The 17,800-nt window shown below is 45.0% G+C and overlaps 1 protein-coding gene across 1 annotated transcript in view; it reads right to left on the reverse strand.

The window, feature by feature from the left end:
• Positions 1-17,800, reverse strand: part of pitpnaa (phosphatidylinositol transfer protein, alpha a) — a 32,662-nt gene that overhangs the window by 14,099 nt on the left and 763 nt on the right. The window contains exon 2 of the mRNA XM_084439442.1: positions 15,151-15,216. The gene's annotated coding sequence lies outside the window, so the exon portion shown is untranslated. The remainder of the gene's footprint in view (positions 1-15,150; positions 15,217-17,800) is intronic.

Consider the following 17,800-nt stretch of genomic DNA (forward strand, 5'->3'; position numbering starts at 1 on the left):
ACATGATGTGGTGAGGGTGGTGTCGTCTGCAAACTTCAGGAGCTTGACAGACTGGTGGCTGGAGGAGCAGCTGTTCGTGTACAGGGAGAAGAGTAGAGGGGAAAGGACGCCGCCTGCAGTCAGAGACTTGTTTTCCCAGCTTCACGTGCTGCTTCCTGTCAGACAAGAAGTCAGTGATCCACTTGCAGGCACGCGCAGCTGGGAGAGCATGCCCTCCAGAGTGGGTAGGAAAATGGTGTTCAAAGCAGAGCCACAAACAGGATCCTGGCATAGGTGCCTGCGGAGTCCAGGTGCTGTAGAATGTAGAGCCATGTTTACTGCATCGTCCACAGACCTGTTGGTTCATAGGCGACCTTCATTAGCCTACTACAGAGGTCAGGGCGACGGGTCTGTAGTCATTGAGGCCAGTGATCCTTGTTTTCTTGAGGACGGGGATGATGGTGGAGGTCTCCAAACAGGCTGGTGCATGGCATGGTCTCTCATTTGCACGATGTCTCAAAAGACTGAATGCGCCTTCATCACTGACTTGGCCTTAAAAATGTTAAGTGCATGAATATTATATAATTCATTTGGATTTCTTGTATAATTTGTATCTAATGTAAATGTGTATTATATAGTATTGACTGGACCACTGTGCATGATGTGACAAGGATGTTTTTTGTGATTTTTTTTAACCACAGGGATAACCCACTCAAATGTTATTGCAGTGAGTCACCATGAGGTGGTAGTCATGTCGTGGACAAGAGAGATCAGCAGCCGCCTCTTTGATGCACATGGATCTAAAGTGGTTTAGTATCAAAGCTTTAACAATTCTTCAACACTGCTATGTCTTATTTTGCACAATACCTACAAGATTACTCCAAACGACGACGTGCTATAATGCAGAGTATTTATTTTGTAAAGACAGCTAACTGTCTTGCAGGAAGGCGAACTTCACACTGTCACATGGACCAATCACATTCAAACCTATTGGAACATCCAGTAGGTCAAGGGATAGTTACTAACTCAATAGTACAAGCTACATTGACGCTTTACAAGCTAGGGTTTTAAACTTTTTTTATTGATTTGATACAGAGTAGCCTAGCTCAGTGGTTCTCAACCTTTTTGTGCTCTGGACCCCTGGAATATTTTGAAAAATCCTCAAGGACCCCTCACCCCTAGCCTGGGTCCAGACTTTCAAATATACCCACTCCAAAGTTGACTGATTCTTGAAGATTTCAACTGAGTGTAACAAGCTGACATTCTGTCTGATATCAGGCTTCTCCACACTACCTCCCCACAACAATTTATATTATTACTGATATCAGGCTTCTCCACACTACCTCCCCACAACAATTTATATTATTACTGATATCAGGCTTCTCCACACCACCTCCCCACAACAATGTATATTATTTGGTAGCATGGCCGTTACTATGGGCGGGCCTTAGAGGGCCTGGCCCACCCCAAAAGGGCTAGTGCCCCTCCAGTGGTGCCCATTGGTTAATAAATTAATAATATTTTTAATCAATCATAGTATTTTTCTGTTAAATTAAAATGACTAACTTTAGATTTATTATAAATGAAGACATTAAGAAACAACGGTGTGTTTTTTGTTTGACGACCACTGTACTGAAAAAGGAAGTTACTGTCGATATCTACGGTGGCCGACAAGGGCAAACGCGCTGCAAAGACCGATAACATTTCCATTAGGGAGAAACGCACTGCAAATACAGAAATGACTCAAGGTCAAAAACACATACAAAAATCGAAACAAATACAACAACGGAAACGTGCTGCAGAAAGTCAAAACAAATACATTAACAGCAAACGCGCTGCAAATACAGAAACGATACGAAGTCAAAAACACATACAGCCCCGACAACACATACAACAAAAAAAACGCTGCAAATTCAGTCCTCAACACAACGGAAGTGTTCTGGGGGGGGGGGTAATCCGAACGGACCCATGGATGTATGTGTTTTGAGTTTAGCTGAATCCCAAATCGCGCACATTCTCTGCGCTACGATCGGATTGTTGCTGACGAATGACGACGACAATATTCTCGGCACCAACAACGATCGTAGCGCAGAGAATGTGAGCCGGAGAATAGCCAGTCTGCGCGCTGGCCTGTGCGCATGCGTGTTGGAGCAAGTGGGGAAAGGCGTGTAAAGATCATATTACAGAGGCTAAAGACCCCGTATTTGAAAACCGAAACAATGCCTCGCGTTGAGGAATCTCAACTGTCGATTCATCCAATCTGATTGATGAAAACAACCGTTTAGCGGCCGAAAATAGATTTTGAGAAACTGCCTTCTCGGTGCCCCGATCACCGTCATTACATGGATATACTGGCTCGCGCTGGATTTTAAATTTCTTCTACAGGCCTCCGAACTACACCAAAGTGATCTCGGTGAGTCAAACTTCTTATAATATGTCGTAAATAAGGTCCAGGTTGTCAAAAACGAGCATTGCCCTTTAAAGGCTGTCAGCTCCTTGGCCTCCTGAGCCAATGGCACTTGCCAATATCCTTTGCTCAAATCTAGTGTAGATATGAACTTCGACCTACCCACTCTTTCCAAGAGGTCATCAATCCGTGGTATCGGGTATGGGTCCCATTTTGATACTGCGTTGATGTGTCTGAAGTCAATGCAGAACCTCAGAGACCCATCCTTATTTGGCACTAACACAACCGGACTGCACCATTCGCTACTCGTAGGCTCAACAACACCCATCTCCAACATCACCTGCAGTTCCTGTTTCAGCATTGGTAGCAGCCTCTCTGGAATTCTGTAGCTCTTCTGGCGAACCGGAGTTTTCTCCTTCAGGTAGATGTTATGCTGGGTTAGAGTGGTGAAGCCAGGTTTCTCTTGGAACAGCTCAGGGCCCAGGAGAGGCTTCAGGTCAGCCTGTTGCCAAGGTGACAGTTTGGTCAGGTCGACCAGACAGGGCCCCGTCGCTTGAGTGGGGAAGAACTGCTCTGGGGACTCTTCCTCCTCATCCACTGCTCGCACGAACAGCTGTTGCAGCACTTGCTCTGGAGGGGACAGGAACTCTTTTAAAAGGTTGAAATGACTGGTGTTTCTTCCCTCTGTCAGGCATGTACAGTTCATAAGTCACCTTACCAGTCCTTCTTGTGACTTCATACGGGCCATGCCATTTGGTAAGCAATTTACTGTCACTAGTAGGCAGTAACAGCAACACTTGCTGCCCTGACTGGAAGACCCTTTCCCGGGCTTTACGGTCATACCACACCCTCTGGTTCCTCTGAGCCATTCTCATGTTTTCCTGCGCCAGCATAGTCATCTCCTCCAATTTCTCCCTCATCTTCACCACATACGAAACCACATTGTCTCCCGATGCTTTTGGGCCCTCCCAATACTCCTTGAGCAGGTCCAGTGGTCCTCTCACCTGGCGGCCATAGAGGAGTTCAAAGGGTGAAAACCCCGTGGAGGCTTGTTGGACCTCCCGGTAGGCGAAAAGGAGGTAGGGCAGCCATCGATCCCAATCCGAGCCCGTCTGGGAGACAAACTTGCGCAGCATGTTCTTCATGGTGAGGTTGAATCGTTCCACCAACCCATCTGTCTGGGGGTGGTACGGGGTGGTCTTAATTCCCTTCACTCCTAACAACTGATAAACATGCTGCAGAGACTTGGACAAGAAGTTTGTTCCGCAGTCTGTCAAGACCTCTCTGGCTACTCCTACTCGGGAGAACAGTTGTAAAAGGCAGTTGGCAACCTGCCTGGCCTTGACTGTCCTCAGGGGGAATGCTTCTGGGTAGTGTGTAGCATAGTCACAGATTACGAGGATGTACCGGTTTCCTGAGGAACTTCTAGGTAAGGGCCCTACTACATCCATGCCTATCCTCTCAAACGGTGTTCCTATAATCGGCAAAGGCTGTAAGTGCGCCTGAGACACCCCTCTCTCCGAGGAGAGCTGACACTTCTCACATGTACTGCAAAACTGTGCCACTAGTGTGTACATGCCTGGCAATGCAAACCGACTCTTAATCCTAGCAAGGGTCTTCTCCAATGCTAAGTGACCCAAGGCACTGCGTGCCCAAGTTCCATGACTGTGTATCTGAGGGGCTCTGGCAATGCTAAAGCCTCCTCCCTGCCCTTGCGCTGATATAGGATACCCCCTTTCAGGATATATGCTGCCTTCTCTAGGTTACTTGCACCGCCCTGACTAACCCCATCAACCTCTGACACCTTGTCGAACCACGACTGTAAAGTAGGATCCCTTCTCTGCTGCTCACCTACATCTGCAGGGATGTCCAGGTCTACGGGATGGGTGGGTTTGGGAAGCTCCTCACCTGCCTGCGGCTCTGACAGTACCCAAAAACTTGTCCCTACGTCTCTGGGCCCTGGGCCTAGCCTGCTTCCCCGGGCCTGACTCCAACTCAACCCCATCAAAGGGTAGCTCCCTAAAAGCCTTCACTGCACTCTGAGCCCTGGTGATTACCATGTTACATGATTTTGCTGGGTAAGGGGGCTGTGGTAAGAGGTCTAATAAAGTAGGAACATCCTGGCCTAGAATCACTGAGTATGGTAGACTGGGAGCTAAAACCACTGGGAGGAGAAAGGTCTGGCCTCCGACGGTTAAATATACTTCAGCAGTGGGGTAGACTTTTTCATCGCCATGAATACAGGATACTCTAACCATGTCCCCACTCCATTGCTCCCTAGGGACTAAACTGGACAAAATCATGGACTGAGAACTGCCTGTGTCCACCAGGGCGTCCTCACGCTGACCATACACTAGTGCACATACAACCTGGCCTACCTCCTGCACTATAGGTCCTGTCCTATTGGGCCTCGGGACAGAACATAAGTAGGCTGGTTTGCTCTGTCTGGCTGGACAAAAGGGCTTTGTGTGTCCTAACTCATCACAGTAGTAACACCTCACATCTTGATTGTTGGGCCTGGTGGAAGGCTTACTGTCATATTGGGGCCTACTGGGCATGAACTGCCTACTCTCAGAGAAACCTTTACCCTGGGCTAGACCATAACCCCCTTCTCCCCCAATGGGCTTACTCTTTGCTGTGGACTGTCTGTCCCTGCTGAAAGTGGTGCTCCTACTCCCCTTCCTGGCCGACATGAAGACTTCAGCCAGGCGAGCTGCCTCTTCTGCACTCTTGGGGTCATGTTCCCGGATCCAGACTTCTAGCTCTGGGTCGACCATCCTCAAGAACTGTTCCAGAATCATCATCTCCGAGATTTCTTTAACTGAGGACTTCTCTGGTCTGACCCACTTTGTAAACAAGTCTTTTAGGTGAACATATAGCTCCCGTGGGGTCTCACCTTGAGGTATGTCCAGAGAACGAAACCTTCTGCGGTAGGTGTCCACTGTAATCTCATACTTGTCTAGAATGGCTTCTTTTACCCTGTCATACTCTTCTGCATCAGCCAGGTCCATCGCTACATAGGCACTTCTTGCCTTGCCTATTAGTAGTGGAACCAGACATACTGTCCACTCCTCTTCATCCCAGCGGAAAACCTTGGCCATCCTTTCAAAGGTGGTTAGGAAGTGTTCTATGTCGTCCTCAGGAGACAGGGACAGCAACTTAGGCTCTCTGCGGGCTAGTGGTTCCCACCGGGATCTAGATGGTCTTCTGGTACTCTGGCTGGCGTCATCCTCATCCTGTTCCCTCCTCCGATGCTGCTCCTCTTCCTGCTCCCGTTGCACCAGGTCCTCTCCCTGGTCCTCTCCCATGCACTGGGTCACTTGTGATTGAATTTGTCGGACCTGATGTTGAACGGCCTGCCATCTTTGCTCCTGACGAGCGGCCTCCTTCTCCGCCTGCTCATCTCTGACAGTCTGAGTACGTATGAGAGATTCAACCAGCCCAGTCAGCTTCTCCAACTTAGCATCTGGACCCTCCTGTCCTGATGACTGGCCCGCTGCCCCTGCACTGTCCGCTTCCTCACCATTGTGATGTCCTCCTCTGCCTCTGCCACCTCTGGTCATCATCAGCGCCTCCTCACTTCCGTAGGCATCCCACTTCTGACACCACTTGTTGGATGGCCAATATGGCGGTTGGAGGATTCAGTGAAGAGGCAAGAGACCAAAATCCATGCAGCCCAAGGTGGCATTTAATTATGGTGGAAACCGACGACAACAACGGGCAACAGCCCTTCACCATTGACCAACTCTCTCAAAATGAAAAACCGGGCTCCTTTTATAGGTCCCGGCAGGCAATCAGCTGGACGCCCTCCATTACAGGGGGAGAACTCTCATACATACATTTGTAGCGCCCAAACTATTAAATCCCCCTGTTCACTTTTCATATGGATCATCACAATGTTTTCCTAGTGTTCCTACATGCAGCGCCATAAACTACCGTCCGTTTAAGACGGGAGCGCTCCCTCGCTTACTAATGTCGTTCCCCTCTGCAGGCGGAGCTGGCCGACCCCGCCGAGAGCCCAACACAGCCTGCAACCGTTGCAATCATCATTATTGTTGCCATCCCATACTCCATATTACAGTTGTCGATAAATACATCTAATTCTGAAATCGCTGCAATTATTACTGTGCAAATTAGCTAAAAGTGCAAACGCATCAAATCGTAGGTAACGGAGACAACCTCCGTTACAATTATTATTAAAACAGACGTCAATCGGTCAATTTGCAGAGCCGAGCGGAGAGCTGATGGGAGCGTCAGAGCAGCCTCTGCGTCGGAGGGACGCGGCAGCCAATGAAAACGTAGTGGGAGGGGCATTGAGCTAAACTGGCTTGGGAATCATTGGCACGCCGCTGGAAGCATGGAAGTGCTGTCCCATTTAATTCACGGCCCTGCACCCTCTGGCCCTTCCAGCTGACGTCAATTAAGTGCTCAGGCCTCAGGCCCCAAGTGCGAGGGGCTGCAAGGGTGGTTTGCGCACTCAGATTGGGATTCAGTGTCGTTTCTGTGTTTGCAGCGCGTTTCTCCTAATGGAAATGTTTTCGGTATTTGTAGCGCGTTTGCCCTTGTCGGCCACCGTAGATATCTCATGTGTGATTTCAGTTGGGAGTTGAGCTGAGCTGTGCACTATGCTGACAGTCATCACAGCTTATAGGCCTACCCGTGCCCAAACTTTGAAGACATCTACCGCAACGTGTGAAAACTCCTTTTCAACACCTACATAGAAACGTTTTCTCCAGGCATCAGCATATAATATGTTGCACAAAAACAAGTTCAACATACTATCAGTCAGAGGAAGAACAAGAGAGCTCAGTATAATTCGTTTGCATTAGTGCTGCACAAATATAATAGCATATAGTATTATCAAAAATAGTTAATAATAATTGTGCTCCCTCATGCAGTGAATATGCCCCCCATGGGTCCACGTTTGCAAAACGAACTTGTTCATTGTTCTTGTACATTTGAGTCTGATGGGCCTACTAACACACAAAGTATCAAGTGAAACAACCCAGTCATTTTGTTGTAGTCAGCCAAAATGAAAACATTAGTAAACCAGGCCAGGGGCCTCATTTATCAAAGAGCGTGTAAATTCAGGGGTAAAAGAGGGCGTACGACGAAAACGAGAAAAGGGCGGACTGCCGCGTACGACGAGAATATTTACACACTTTTCGGATCTATCAAACATGGCGTACACGCTGCTGCGCCGATTCCTCAATGAAAAATCCGACGGTGTCGTAGAAGACAGCGGACGTGCACGCTCCTCGTGTTCCGCCCTCTCCATGCCCAAATTCAACCATATATGGTCAAAACTATGACAGCGCACAACGTGGATACCCGGAAGGAACCAACATAATATAGCGTGGAGCAAAGGCAAGACAATTACGTTTATGGAAAAACGCGGAAAGAAGATAAACCTTTCGGAGACGGAGGTGCATGTGCTTGTTGGTGAGGTCCACTCGAGGAAACAAATCATCTTCGGAAGGTAAGCTATTTGTACTAGCCTACATTTGTCTGATTGCTCCTACAGTTTAGGTAGCCTACTGTACGTTTCGTGCATCCTGTATTTGGCGTAGGCTACACGGACATTCTGTATTATGTGGCTGTGAGGAAAGCAAACATTCTGTGGTAGGCTATGATTGATTTAGGACCAAAAACAGGGAACGATAACACAGATGACCACTTCATAATGTTAGACCACATTAAACATTTTCCCCTCTGGGAAATTAAGACTCTCATCTAAATCACCCGGTAAATCACAGCATTTATTTGACTGCCAACAGAAAAACATATCAAATGAATATGGCTGCACAATGAAATGTTTAATGCATAATATAGTGTACAGACAAACTCAAAGAAAATGACTGAAATTGTTTCTCCAGACTCTGACGTGGGGTGGGACTCAGAGGAGGGGGAGTCTGCAGTGGTCCTTGACCTGACGGTCGTGCCCCCGCCGGTTGCAGCCTCCACCTCCAGCGCGCCGGCCTCCACCTCCAGTGCCATCTCCAGCGCCTCCGTCTCCACCGCCCACGCCTCCACCTCCGGCTGCCAGCGTCCCTGCCTCAAGGGTCCCTGAGGGCTGGGCTTCCTCTCAGACACTGTGCTGGAGGCTCATGACCCTAGAGGCCCAGAGGGACATGGCAGAAGGGATTGGGGCAGTTGTGGGGCAGTTGTGCAGCAGTTGGTGGAGGTCACCACACTACACCACCATAGCCAACAGGACATCCTCACTGCACTTCATTCCCTCACACATGCTGTCACGGACCTCACACTATCACTCACTACCACACTCACGGACCTCACACATTCACTCACAAACGCACTCACACACCTCACACAGTCACCCACCAACAGACAATAAAATGGTAACAATGTGAACCTTACTTGTTTGTGTCTTCATAGCTGGCGCATGACCTCAGTGCGGGCCCTTTGGCCCCGCTGGTAACCCTCATGACGGGGAGGGGGCTGAGGGCTTGGGTCCTCATTTTGTGGTGGGGTCTTGACTGGTTCTCATTCTTATCAGCTTTGAATATATATCTTGGCAAACATAACACAGGATGATGTACAAGGAGGGGACAGATACCTAGTGAAAGTACTATTGGTTGCTAGTAAAAAGACAATAATGAGTGCTTGGTATAAGGTGGAACCCCCAACCAAGGAGCAGTGGCTGGGTGTTGTGGAGGAGATTTATGTTAGGGAGAAGTTCACGCATGCATTGAGGATGCAGGAAGGAAAGTTTGAAGGGAGATGGGAAAAATGGATGGATTATAGAAGGAAGTGTGATGATACCACTAATATTAAAATTGTAATATTTGAAGAGAGAGAAAAAAGCTGCATGGATGGAAGTACCCATAAGCTGTTATTGTAAGTTTTTATGTTTTATTGTATTGTCGTTGTATGGATGGAAAATGCTAATAAAGATTAAAGTAAAAAAGACAAAGAATATGTATCTTGGCTATGCACACACCAACAAGCCAGCCGTCACGCGCAGCGCCTGCCTCCAGTCTAGCCCCTACCCTGCTGTGCGCCAGGATGAATGAGTCATGCGTGGAGCCAGGCCACCGTGCCACTACACTTGTGATGAGCATGTCGGCGTCACATATGATTTGGGTATTTATAGTGTGCACATTTTTGCGATTCACATAGACGTATTCATTCACTGATGGTGCCCTTATGTGGGTGCAATCGCCATCACCGTCACCTCTTTGGAGTTCTATCTCGGCCAGTAGGCCGAGTAGCGCCGGATTCATTTAGGCTCGCATTACGCACAGGAGGACTGTCATTTATATGCTTACCAAACAGCAAACAGGTCCACATGATCACATATTAATGACAATCTAATTGGTCAATTATTGCCGTTTGATGGAGTGCCTGCATTAGGTGTGCGCATAGGTTAAGTTTGGGGAACAAATCCATATCGGACCATTAATGAGCCGGTTAGAGGACACAATCTTGCATTGAGATATATGTTTGTGCTGAATTGGGCTATTAGCCTACATGATTGTGCGTTCATAAACTCTCGCTCTTATTCTCTCCATCAAACATTGTAATTCACCGACGCACCACCTGCGTCGCCAGTTCCCCCTGTGTTCAAAAAGGGTGTAAAAACCCTTCTAAATCGGTACGACAAGTTGAGAGGTGTCCTACAAAAGCGCGTAGAAAGGCGACTAAATATCCGCCCTTTATGCTTGATAGATCGCGCTGTGGGGGGGGGAAGAGGGCATACGCCTGAAATCGCGGAAAAGACCGTGTAAAAGAAGGCGTACCTCAATGATAAATGAGGCCCCAGGTCCAGCCTGGCTTATGTGTGTTGGCTGGCTTGTTTCTGTGCGGGACTGGTAGGACGGTAGTGTCTGATAAATAAAGATGGGTCTTGTCACCTGGACACACCAGTTCCAATGCTTCCAATGCTAATACAGCACAATGACAGCGGGATAGCCAGTTAGCTCATGGGCTCACAACAACTAGCAGCAGCTTCCATAACATTAATGGTAGCGGTCAGTGGCTAAAGCAGTTACACTGATGATTCCTGTAATGTTAGCTATTTTGCTGCAATGGGTTCATCTTTTGTTTCTGGATAAAGGTCATGACTTGCTGTTTTGCACTTCCCTTTAGGTGGTGAATAAGTAGACCCAGGACACAGTGGGTTATTTGGACATCTACTAGGATCTTGATATTATATTGATATGAAGATATGAAAGTAAAGGATTTGCCTTTAGAAGTAAATTGTAATTAAAATTGTTCTTAGCTAAGTAACCTAAGTGTAGGCAGACTTGAAAGGTCAATTGTAATAATATCATGAATGAACAATTGTAAACATAGTACTCAACAGAACAGGTAATACTCAAGTCTTGATTTAAACTTTTCCTAAATGCTTTATTAAACATACAGACAAGCACATTAAAAGTAGCCATAAGTTGTTATTTTGCATGTGCTCTCAGGACATGTTGTGGTTGTGACCATCTTTGTAAAGAAGAGAGGCATGTAATGCACATGTATACAGTAGTACAGAGTCAGTTGTCTATTGTATAGACAAGGTGTTCAATTGCTCAAGTGTTGTCAGGTGTTGGTTCGAGTGTTTGAGTGTACAGTGGTGCATAGTCAGTTGTCTATTGTATAGACAAGGTGCAAGGTGTCACGTGTTCACTTGTTGGTGAACAAACTACTAAGCTATTGATGTGAGGAACCTTGATTAAAACCTTACTGATCAATGAATGTTGAGAAGAGAAATCTTTCTGGTGTTTATTTAACATAGAATAAGCATATATCAAAACACAATACAGCAACCAAGCTTTAGGCATGGTTCAATATATATTTGACACGTAGCTTAGTACAACACAGTTACGTAACAGGAATAGACAGTTTATCATACCGTGGCAGACGAGCAGACGTGGACAACAGGTGGAGCTAGCATGCTAACATGCTAGCTTGCTAAGCTAAGCTAAAGCCAGCGTAAGATAGCTTAAGCCAACATGAGCTACGAGGTTAAGCGCACCCCTCCATTCCAGTGGTTCTTCTTTTATACTGTTTAGTGGGGGTGCTTAATAGAGGCTGGTCACCTGACAATTCTTTAGTTATGGTGAGAAGCAATGATGGCACACAACCAGTTCAAGATTAGACCTGCTAGGGAAACTGAACTATATCTAATGTCCGGATTAAGCAATGGTACAGCTGTTGTTGACGGCTCTTTGCTGACTGGTCAATTGAGACCCCTCTGACCTTTCCTCAACTTCTACGTTGGGCAGCTTATCTAAATATACACTGGTATCACCCACTAGCAGAGCACGAATCAAACCTTATATGGTTTACTGAAACTGGTGGCATTCTGTCTCAAAAACCCTTACAGAAACCCACCTCACTATCCCATAGGAATGAGCCTATAACCATACCAGCTGGGCAAGCTGACTTTTCTAGCTACCTAACCTAGCCTGATTATATTGTCCTGCTCGATTGCTGTGCAACATATCAACTGACCAGTTGTTAAATGTTTTTCACAACATTGGTTATTCTACCTTAGGGACAGTCCCAGTCAGCTGACGTTGCTTGCTGTGTGAATAGTTTAGCTACGTACGTTGTGAGGCAAGTGTTGGTGACAAGGACTAGCTAGCTTGTAGTAGCTAACCTTAGCTAAAGCACTTTGAGAGCAGTGATGCCAATTTAGCGACTTTGTCGCTAGATTTAGCGACTTTCCAGTAACATTATGGGGGAAAAACATGGCTTAAGCCATAACGTACTGTAACGTTATTGTCAACTAGACGCACATACACTACACTCAGTCTGAGACGAAATGTGGCTTGTGGATGTTTGTGGATGGTACTGCTGTCTGCATTGTCATAGTCCAGCTAGGGTCATCCCTACCCAGCTGGCATTTCAACGTTGATTCACGGGTGATTCAACGTCATGTGACTATGTGAATCAACGTTGGATTAGGTTTTGATTTTGAAAGGTGAATTAACGCTGATATCGCGACGTTGTTCCAACATCTTACTCTTCAACATGGGTGAATTACAATCACTGTTGAATATGTGTTGAATTTGAAAGGTGAATCAACTTTGAAATCCCAACTTTGTTTCAATGGCTTACTTTTCAACATGGGTAAATTAAGGTCTTTGAATCAACTTTGCATCCCTGTTGAAACTGCAACTTTGGTTCAACTTCTTACTTTTCAATCATGTAGCCATGGAGAAGAAAGGCGTGAACTTTTTACAATTTTATTTTACATTAGAATCAAGATGCACATGTAGGCCTACAACAGCAGTGAATGGGGATGCAACACTGACAAGTGTGCAAATAGCAACAACATCGATCCAACAATAATGTGAAAAATAAGTGTTTGTGGCACTGGCAGGCACACACACAAACACACATTTTGTGACATTTTGTGACACAGCAATGCTACAGAAAAAGGCATTCACAGTCAATCTGCCGGCTGGTAACAGCTTTTAGCTTTCTAAACATACAACCTCATCTACAGCACAATACGGCCCAGGATGTAGCCTATGTTAAAACGTGAAAGCAAAACCAACAAGCTAAACAATATATTAACTTTACCATCTACAAGTAGCGGCAAAAGTTGGAACAACAAGGGAATGACTGGCACATTGCTCAGCTTGTATATAAGTACACGTCCAGCTAGTGCGAGACAAACAATATATCCATGGAGACAAACATTACACACGATACACCGCACCAACATTTCCAAAGAAACTACGGTGTCCATAATAGGACATCCTCGGATGTCCATGAAAGTTAATTCGAATCTCATTCTTTGTGCAAGCGCAAAATAAGCATTTGTGACCAATACAATTATTTTATTGCAAAGATATATAAAGCAAAACCTTCGTTGGACCACTTTTTACCCATATTGTGCATTAAAGGGCTATAAGGCAGGTTGAAGACATCATGTTGACGTAGGCCTACATCAACGTACAGATCTTCAACAGAATTTCAACGTTGATTTATAAGTATTTTATCAACATTTTTCAACCACTGAGCATTCAATATTGTTTCAAGGTTGAAACGACGACTGACATTAATCCAACTACATTTCAATGTTGAAGGTCGGTCATGTGCCAGCTGGGTTCCCTAAGCCCTATGTTCCCACATTTATTTATTTTTAAAATTTCAAAATTAGGCCCTATGTTCCCACAGCCCTATGTTCCCACATTTCTGAGTAATCATACTGCATAGATTCTACTGCACAGATTTTCACGAAATTTGGTGGATAGGTGTAGCATGGAGCAAGGAAGACCCTCTCCCCCCTTGATGCTGATTGGCCCATAGTGTTTGCTCAATATCTTTGGTTCTAAAGGTCCCAGAGCTACCAATCTTGGTGGGAGTAATGTAAGGGGCCCATAAATCAAGTTGATGATAGAGGCCACGCCCCCCTCGATGTTGATTGGTCCACAATATTTTCTCAATATCTTTGGTTCTAAAGGTCCCAGAGCTACCAAAATTGGTGGGTGTGATTTTGGACATTTTTTAAATTGACTCCGTCAGTTCCTGGCTATGCCAATGCTCAATGCCCATGCTGTGTCAGATGGATGGGTCAACCCAATGAGGAGAAAAGAGGCTGCAGACAGGCAGACACATAATGTGTACTCTCGGCCAAGATAACGCATGTCAAACCCTCCAGTGTATTTCCAGTGAGCTATCAGATTTAGTCTTTTTTCCCGACAGAAAAAGGTTTCCCCCCGAAAGACCCACCGAGAATGGGAGGGGAAGAACTCTATTCCTGTTGTGTTTTCCACTAATAGTGTTAGTTCTTGTCAGTTTGCTAGCTAACCAACTGGCTTGTATTTGTAGCCTACCCTGTTTGTCAAGTCAAACAAGTCAAAATGCTGCCGGCATGGAGTGAACTTTATTGTAGTCTACTTTGAATGGCTTTTCCTGGAGAAGAATCAGTTATTTAGGGTAGCTGACGCTTTTATCCAAGTTGCTTGGATAAAAGCATCAGCTAAATAACTGTAATGTTATGAAGATTCTAGCTACAGTGGACTAGTGTGCGCTGGCTTTCTGCTTCGGGAGCCTGTGTCTGTGGATCAATTGAGCTCTTTGGTGTTATTAGTGTGTGGGATGCTGTTCATTTCTCGCTGACTCGCAGATGTCACATTGCAAATGTGAAAATCTATCTTACTTGGTAACCGCGGTCAGGGGGAGGAGCAGGGAGGAGGGGCGAAGTTTGAATGTTGCACAACTGATAAATCATACCTTAAACCCTAGTCAAATTCCTATTATGTGTGAACCATATACATGGCTAATAAACAGATCTTGAATCATTTGTGGATCATTATGTTTCAAGAATGAGTTAGCTCCGCTAACGTGTGAATGTGTGTGAATAAGCCTAGCCTATTGGTTCAATTTAACTGTATTTATTTTTGTTAAATATGATGGGCTTATACAATATTATTTAGACATAGGTAGCCTACATTTTACAAAAAATCTATTAAAAATATTGTAGCCCGTGGAATTTAGGGACACACCGGGCACAACTGCTTCTGGGGGAGTTCTTTATTTTGTTAGTGATGTCACTCATAGAAAAATAAAGAGTGACAACAAGTTCCTAAAATTGGCAGGAAGTTTCAATTTAGTTTTCCCAAAACAATACGGCAGTGGACTTCTGGTGAACACAATAAAAGAAATGCAGCAAACACACAATGCGTAAGCATACAGTAACTTACAGTAGTACATTAATATCACTCTGGAAATGTCAACATGTATATAGTCTGAGAAAGAAATCAAACATAACGAAGGCGGTTTTGCTTAGTTACCTCACTAGCAACGTTCTGTCTCCCGCATGGAGCTCTCAGTATGCCCGCCAACAATGTCAAATCCACCTAACAAAACATGCCAGAGGCTCAAAATATCACATACTTAACTATAAACTCGTATAAACAAGATATTAACACCAGATGTACATTATTTTAATATTATTTACCACAGATAATACTGGATTCCGAAGATGCGCTTTCTTACACAGCGATGCTTACACAGAAGTGCTTCTCACCAAAAGACTCTCTTACTGCGCAGGAAACTATCTCACTGCGCGTGATACTAGAACATGCGACATCGCCCTCTAGTGGCGGCGGTCCAAATACCCACGCAATTACACGTTAACTTAAAACTAAAAGAAAATACATTCGCTAATTACCTCCTGTAATTATACCAGGGATCACAGGGGTCCATGGACTGGTTGAGAAACACTGGTCTAGCAAGCTTGCCTAAACTTTGCTGAGTCAAGACTTGGCGAAGGGTACGAAATACTGCAACGCGGCGTTACGTGATGGGTCGATCGCGAACGATACGGCTCTATGTGCCGGCTCTTTTAAGTGAACGGAGCCGCTCCCGACTGAGAGGCGATTTCTTTTTTCGTAAATTAATACAAGACTGTAGGTAGCTGATAAATAGATAGTTGTTAGTTGATAGATACAACTAAAACTATTGGATGCTGCTGTTTTGTACTTTTTTATTTTGTATTTGTTATTTATGTTATTTGACTGTTATGGATAGATCAAAGACAAAAATATATTTCCACTTATCTTCTAGTGTTATCTCTTGATTCAGGTTGTTTTGGTTTTATTTGTCCAGGTCTTAAGACATCTCTACCTGCTCTTTCTGTTAAAGTGGAAATGTGTCTCTTTAAAAAGCTGCTGCTGTAAAGGAGAAGGCAGTTGAGCTGAGAAGTGTGTTCAGTGTGATTGAGTGTGTTCCGTTTGATTGAGTGATTTAAAACGTTTAATAAACATGTGTAAAAGTGTTTGATGTTTTCACATTTCATCTTTTTATACCAAACATGAGATAAAATGATGGTATTCTGGAAATGTTAAGGTTTAGTATAATTATATCTAATAGGCTAATTTAAGTGATAGGCAGGACCGGATTAACATGATGTAGGGCCCAGGGCTTTGACCAGGTTAGCCAACCTGCAATTTCATTAGCATGGTAGTAAAGCGCAAGCATGTCTGTCATGTCTACATTATACACCACACACACACAGACATGTCTCAGGTACGTTGATGTATTGAGTATTGAGTGGTCCAGATCAGGAGAAGATACAAGATTTGTCAGGAGGGATATGATCACGCACAATAAGAAGGAACCCACGTGGAGGTAAGCTGCAATTTCAGGTAAATGAAAGATGCGTAGGCTAATTGGGGAAGGAAAGCACAGTGCAGGCAACAACTAGACCCTCACAACGCACACTCAAGGTAACACCACTGCATCAAATAGTACTCAAATACACATTCTGTGCTTCACCACATAACACACCTATCGTACATGTCATCAATAGACATTCACATCAAGAGCAGTTGGTGAGAGGAGAAGAGCCTACTCTCACAATCAACACACAAACACTGCAAACACCTCTCAAAACTGCAACTGTGCTCCATACAGTATTTTGTAACACTCAAAATAACACCACTGCATCACATAGAACTCAAATATAACACAACTATGTCACATCATCAATAGACATTCACATTAAGAGCAGTTGGTGAAAAGAGAGGAGATCAGAGCAGGACCAAAGCAGTGATTATTTAAAACAGCTTAGCTTACATACTTAGATGCTCTTCCTTCTTGATTTTCGTGCTGAGAAGTCTGCGATGACGTCATTGAACTCCAGTTCCCTCAACAAGTCACTTTCTAGAGACATGCGAGTCAGATGGCAGTCTGTTTTCTCCCATGGCGGATCTCAATTTGTTCTTGATCAGTTTGAGTTTAGAAAATGAACGCTCTCCAGAGGCGTTGCTCACCGGCAAAGTTAGATAGATTCTTAAAGCAATGTCAACATTTGGGAAAACGTGTAATATTATTTTTCCTTATCTGCTGCAAGTATTCCCATTGTTTTGGCTAACTTTTTATAAATTCCTTAAAATGGACGACTTCTTCGGCAGTCATCTTGCAGGTCACCTGGGTACTTCATTTGTACAGAGAGAGAGTAGAAATATTGCCTTTAATTGTGCACAAACTCGTCAACCACATTGACAGAATACAGCTCAGCACTCAGCAAATCACGCGCCCAACCGACCTACGTAAGTAGCCTACATAATCGGCCAGCCTAAAATTTAATTGGCATTAACAAATCAAGCCAAGACAATTTCCATAATTTTTATTGCCCCCCCCATTCACACACACAGGCAGTGAGTTGACTGGAGGAAAAACGTAAAAAACAACAACAACAAAAAAAACATGATTGATTGACGCTTGCGCAAGACCCATCAACGGGCCCCCCTGGAGCTCTGGGCCCAGGGCTTCAGCCCTGTGAGCCCTTGCATTAATCAGGCCTTGGTGATAGGCCTAGGTCAAAACAGCCCTAAATTTGGCTGAAAGGCACAAGTGGTAAAATGAAGAACCGTTTGGGAGGCGAAAGAGCCGGCTCTTATTGCTGAGCTGAGCCAAATGATCTGGCTCACTAAAAAG

This window comes from Borostomias antarcticus, assembly GCF_949987555.1.
Source record: "Borostomias antarcticus genome assembly, chromosome: 1".
Lineage (NCBI taxonomy): Eukaryota > Metazoa > Chordata > Actinopteri > Stomiiformes > Stomiidae > Borostomias > Borostomias antarcticus.